This window comes from Tachyglossus aculeatus, chromosome 9, assembly GCF_015852505.1.
Source record: "Tachyglossus aculeatus isolate mTacAcu1 chromosome 9, mTacAcu1.pri, whole genome shotgun sequence".
NCBI classification, from domain to species: Eukaryota; Metazoa; Chordata; class Mammalia; order Monotremata; family Tachyglossidae; genus Tachyglossus; species Tachyglossus aculeatus.
In genome coordinates, this window is record NC_052074.1 from 59095999 (window position 1) to 59102569 (window position 6571).

Consider the following 6571-nt stretch of genomic DNA (forward strand, 5'->3'; position numbering starts at 1 on the left):
CTTAGTACAGTGCTCCGCACAGTCAACGCTCACTAAATACGATTGAATGAATGAATGAAGTGCTCTGCACACAGTCAGCGCTCAACAAATACGACTGAATGAATGAATTGGGTAGGGGCCGCTCCATATGTTCCCAACTTGTCCTTCCCAAGCGCTTAGTACAGTGCTCCGCACACAGTCAGCGCTCAATAAATACGATTGAATGAATGAATGAATGAAGTGCTCAGCACACAGTCAGTGCTCAACAAATACGACTGAATGAATGAATTGGGTTGGGGCCGTCTCTATATGTTCCCAACTTGGCCTTCCCAAGCGCTTAGTACAGTGCTCCGCACAGTCAACGCTCACTAAATACGATTGAATGAATGAATGAAGTGCTCAGCACACAGTCAGCGCTCAGCAAATACGACTGAATGAATGAATTGGGTAGGGGCCGTCTCTCTATGTTCCCAACTTGGCCTTCCCAAGTGCTCAGTATAGTGCTCCGCACAAAGTCAGCGCTCAATAAATACGATTGAATGAATGAATGAAGTGCTCAGCACACAGTCAGCGCTCAGCAAATACGACTGAATGAATGAATCGGGTAGGGGCCGCCTCTCTATGTTCCCAACTTGTCCTTCCCAAGCGCTTAGTCCAGTGCTCAATAAATACGATTGAAGGAATGAATGAAGTGCTCTGCACACAGTCAGCGCTCAATAAATACGACTGAATGAATGAATCGGGTAGGCACTGTCTCTCTATGTTGCCAACTTGTCCTTCCCAAGTGCTTAGTCCAGTGCTCCGCACACAGTCAGCGCTCAATAAATACGATTGAATGAATGAAGTGCTCAGTACACAGTCAGCACTCAATAAATACGACTGAATGAATGAATTGGGTAGGTGCCGTCTCTATATGTTCCCAACTTGTCCTTCCCAAGCGCTTAGTCCAGTGCTCCACACACAGCGCTCAATAAATACGACTGAATGAATGAACTGAGCAGGGACTCTATGTTGACAACGTGCACTTCCCAAGCGCTTAGTATAGTGCTCCGCACACAGTCAGCGCTCAATAAATACGATTGAATGAATGAATGAAGTGCTCAGTACACAGTCAGCGCTCAATAAAGACGACTGAATGAATGAACTGAGTAGGGACTCTCTATGTTGCCAACTTGTACTTCCGAAGCGCTTAGTCCAGTGCTTTGCACACAGTCAGCGCTCAATAAATACGATTGGATGAATGAATGAAGTGCTCTGCTCAGCGCTCAACAAATACGACTGAATGAATGAATTGGGTAGGGGCCGTCTCTCTAGGTTCCCAACTTGTCCTTCCCAAGCGCTCAGCACAGTGCTCCGCACACAGTCAGTGCTCAATAAATACGATTGAATGAATGAATGAAGTGTTCAGTACACAGTCAGCGCTCAACAAATACGACTGAATGAATGAATTGGGTAGGGGCTGTCTCTAGATGTTCCCAACTTGTCCTTCCCAAGTGCTTAGTCCAGTGCTCCGCACACAGTCAGCGCTCAATAAATACGATTGAATGAATGAAGTGCTCTGCACACAGTCAGCGCTCAATAAATACGACTGAATGAATGAATTGGGTAGGGGCCGTCTCTATATGTTCCCCACTTGTCCTTCCCAAGCGCTTAGCACAGTGCTCCGCACACAGTCAGCGCTCAATAAATACGATTGAATGAATGAAGTGCTCAGTACACAGTCAGCGCTCAACAAATACAACTGAATGAATGAATCGGGTAGGGGCCGTCTCTATATGTTCCCCACTTGTCCTTCCCAAGCGCTTAGCACAGTGCTCCGCACACAGTCAGCGCTCAATAAATACGATTGAATGAATGAAGTGCTCAGTACACAGTCAGCGCTCAACAAATACAACTGAATGAATGAATCGGGTAGGGGCCGCCTCTCTATGTTGCCAACTTGTCCTTCCCAAGCGCTTAGCACAGTGCTCCGCACACAGTCAGCGGTCACTAAATACGATTGAATGAATGAATGAAGTGCTCTGCACACAGTCAGCGCTCAATAAATACGACTGAATGAATGAATTGGGTAGGCACTGTCTCTCTATGTTGCCAACTTGTCCTTCCGAAGCGCTTAGCACAGTGCTCCGCACACGGTCAGGGCTCAATAAATACGACTGATTGAATGAACTGAGTAGGGACTCTCTATGTTGCCAACGTGCACTTCCCAGGCGCTTAGCACAGTGCTCCGCACACAGTCAGGGCTCAATTAAATACGATTGAATGAATGAAGGAATGAATGAATGAATGAAGTGCTCTGCACACAGTCAGCGGTCACTAAATACGATTGAATGAATGAATGAAGTGCTCTGCACACAGTCAGCGCTCAATAAATACGACTGAATGAATGAATTGGGTAGGCACTGTCTCTCTATGTTGCCAACTTGTCCTTCCGAAGCGCTTAGCACAGTGCTCCGCACACGGTCAGGGCTCAATAAATACGACTGATTGAATGAACTGAGTAGGGACTCTCTATGTTGCCAACGTGCACTTCCCAGGCGCTTAGCACAGTGCTCCGCACACAGTCAGGGCTCAATTAAATACGATTGAATGAATGAAGGAATGAATGAATGAATGAAGTGCTCTGCACACAGTCAGCGCTCAACAAATACGACTGAATGAATGAATCGGGTCGGGGCCGCCTCTCTATGTGGCCAACTTGTCCTTCCCAAGCGCTCAGCACAGGGCTCCGCACACAGTCGGCGCTCAATAAATACGATTGAATGAATGAATGAAGTGCTCTGCACACAGTCAGTGCTCAATAAATACGATTGAATGAATGAATGAAGTGCTCTGCACACAGTCAGCGCTCAATAAATACGACTGAATGAATGAATTGGGTAGGGGCTGTCTCTCTATGTTGCTAACTTGTCCTTCCCAAGCCCTTAGCGCACACAGTCAGCGCTCAATAAATACGATTGAATGAATGAATGAAGTGCTCAGTACACAGTCAGCGCTCAATAAATACGACTGAATGAATGAATTGGGTAGGGACCGTCTCTATATGTTGCCAACTTGTCCTTCCCAAGCGCTCAGCACAGTGCTCCGCACACAGTCAGCGCTCAATCAATACGATTGAATGAATGAATGAAGTGCTCTGCACACAGTCAGCGCTCAATAAATACGACTGAATGAATGAATTGGGTAGGCGCTGTCTCTCTATGTTGCCAACTTGTCCTTCCGAAGCGCTTAGCACAGTGCTCCGCACACGGTCAGGGCTCAATAAATACGACTGATTGAATGAACTGAGTAGGGACTCTCTATGTTGCCAACGTGCACTTCCCAGGCGCTTAGCACAGTGCTCCGCACACAGTCAGGGCTCAATAAATACGATTGAATGAATGAATGAATGAATGAATGAATGAAGTGCTCTGCACACAGTCAGCGCTCAACAAATACGACTGAATGAATGAATCGGGTCGGGGCCGCCTCTCTATGTGGCCAACTTGTCCTTCCCAAGCGCTCAGCACAGGGCTCCGCACACAGTCGGCGCTCAATAAATACGATTGAATGAATGAATGAAGTGCTCTGCACACAGTCAGCGCTCAATAAATACGACTGAATGAATGAATTGGGTAGGGGCCGTCTCCATATGTTGCTAACTTGTCCTTCCCAAGCCCTTAGCACAGTGCTCCGCACACAGTCAGCGCTCAATAAATACGATTGAATGAATGAATGAAGTGCTCAGTACACAGTCAGCGCTCAATAAATACGACTGAATGAATGAATTGGGTAGGGACCGTCTCTCTATGTTGCCAACTTGTCCTTCCCAAGCGCTTAGCACAGTGCTCCGCACACAGTCAGCGCTCACTAAATACGATTGAATGAATGAATGAAGTGCTCAGTACACAGTCAGCGCTCAATAAATACGACTGAATGAATGAATTGGGTAGGGACCGTCTCTATATGTTGCCAACTTGTCCTTCCCAAGCGCTCAGCACAGTGCTCCGCACACAGTAAGCGCTCAATAAATACGATTGAATGAATGAATGAAGTGCTCTCTACACAGTCAGCGCTCAATAAATACGACTGAATGAATGAATTGGGTAGGGGCCATCTCTCTATGTTGCTAACTTGTCCTTCCCAAGCCCTTAGCACAGTGCTCCGCACACAGTCAGCGCTCAATAAATACGATTGAATGAATGAATGAAGTGCTCAGTACACAGTCAGCGCTCAATAAATACGACTGAATGAATGAATTGGGTAGGCACTGTCTCTCTATGTTGCCAACTTGTCCTTCCCAAGCGCTTAGCACAGTGCTCCGCACACAGTCAGCGCTCAATAAACACGATTGAATGAATGAATGAAGTGCTTTGCACACAGTCAGCGCTCAATAAATACGACTGAATGAATGAATTGGGTAGGGACCGTCTCTCTATGTTGCCAACTTGTCCTTCCCAAGCGCTCAGCACAGTGCTCCGCACACAGTCAGCGCTCAATAAATACGATTGAATGAATGAATGAAGTGCTCAGTACACAGTCAGCGCTCAATAAATACGACTGAATGAATGAATCGGGTAGGGACCGTCTCTATATGTTGCCAACTTGTCCTTCCCAAGCGCTTAGTCCAGTGCTCAATAAATACGATTGAATGAATGAATGAAGTGCTCTGCACACAGTCAGCGCTCAATAAATACGACTGAATGAATGAATCGGGTAGGCACTGTCTCTCTATGTTGCCAACTTGTCCTTCCCAAGTGCTTAGTCCAGTGCTCCGCACACAGTCAGCGCTCAATAAATATGATTGAATGAATGAATGAAGTGCTCAGTACACAGTCAGCGCTCAACAAATACGACTGAATGAATGAATTGGGTAGGGGCTGTCTCTAGATGTTCCCAACTTGTCCTTCCCAAGCGCTTAGTACAGTGCTCCACACACAGCGCTCAATAAATACGACTGAATGAATGAACTGAGCAGGGACTCTATGTTGACAACGTGCACTTCCCAAGCGCTTAGTATAGTGCTCCGCACACAGTCAGCGCTCAATAAATACGATTGAATGAATGAATGAAGTGCTCAGTACACAGTCAGCGCTCAATAAAGACGACTGAATGAATGAACTGAGTAGGGACTCTCTATGTTGCCAACTTGTACTTCCGAAGCGCTTAGTCCAGTGCTTTGCACACAGTCAGCGCTCAATAAATACGATTGGATGAATGAATGAAGTGCTCTGCTCAGCGCTCAACAAATACGACTGAATGAATGAATTGGGTAGGGGCCGTCTCTCTAGGTTCCCAACTTGTCCTTCCCAAGCGCTCAGCACAGTGCTCCGCACACAGTCAGTGCTCAATAAATACGATTGAATGAATGAATGAAGTGCTCAGTACACAGTCAGCGCTCAACAAATACGACTGAATGAATGAATTGGGTAGGGGCTGTCTCTAGATGTTCCCAACTTGTCCTTCCCAAGTGCTTAGTCCAGTGCTCCGCACACAGTCAGCGCTCAATAAATACGATTGAATGAATGAAGTGCTCTGCACACAGTCAGCGCTCAATAAATACGACTGAATGAATGAATTGGGTAGGGGCCGTCTCTATATGTTCCCCACTTGTCCTTCCCAAGCGCTTAGCACAGTGCTCCGCACACAGTCAGCGCTCAATCAATACGATTGAATGAATGAATGAAGTGCTTTGCACACAGTCAGCGCTCAATAAATACGACTGAATGAATGAACTGAGTAGGGACTCTCTATGTTGCCAACTTGCACTTCCCAAGCGCTCAGCACAGTGCTCCGCACACAGTCAGCGCTCAATAAATACGATTGAATGAATGAATGAAGTGCTCTGCACACAGTCAGCGCTCAACAAATACGACTGAATGAATGAATTGGGTAGGGGCCGCCTCTCTATGTTGCCAACTTGTCCTTCCGAAGCGCTCAGCACAGTGCTCCGCACACAGTCAGCGCTCAATCAATACGATTGAATGAATGAATGAAGTGCTCTGCACACAGTCAGCGCTCAACAAATACGACTGAATGAATGAATCGGGTAGGGGCCGCCTCTCTATGTTGCCAACTTGTCCTTCCCAAGCGCTTAGCACAGTGCTCCGCACACAGTCAGCGCTCACTAAATACGATTGAATGAATGAATGAAGTGCTCAGTACACAGTCAGCGCTCAATAAATACGACTGAATGAATGAATTGGGTAGGGACCGTCTCTATATGTTGCCAACTTGTCCTTCCCAAGCGCTCAGCACAGTGCTCCGCACACAGTAAGCGCTCAATAAATACGATTGAATGAATGAATGAAGTGCTCTCTACACAGTCAGCGCTCAATAAATACGAATGAATGAATGAACTGAGTAGGGACTCTCTATGTTGCCAACTTGCACTTCCCAAGCGCTCAGCACAGTGCTCCGCACACAGTCAGCGCTCAATAAATACGATTGAATGAATGAATGAAGTGCTCTGCACACAGTCAGCGCTCAACAAATACGACTGAATGAATGAATTGGGTAGGGGCCGCCTCTCTATGTTGCCAACTTGTCCTTCCGAAGCGCTCAGCACAGTGCTCCGCACACAGTCAGCGCTCAATCAATACGATTGAATGAA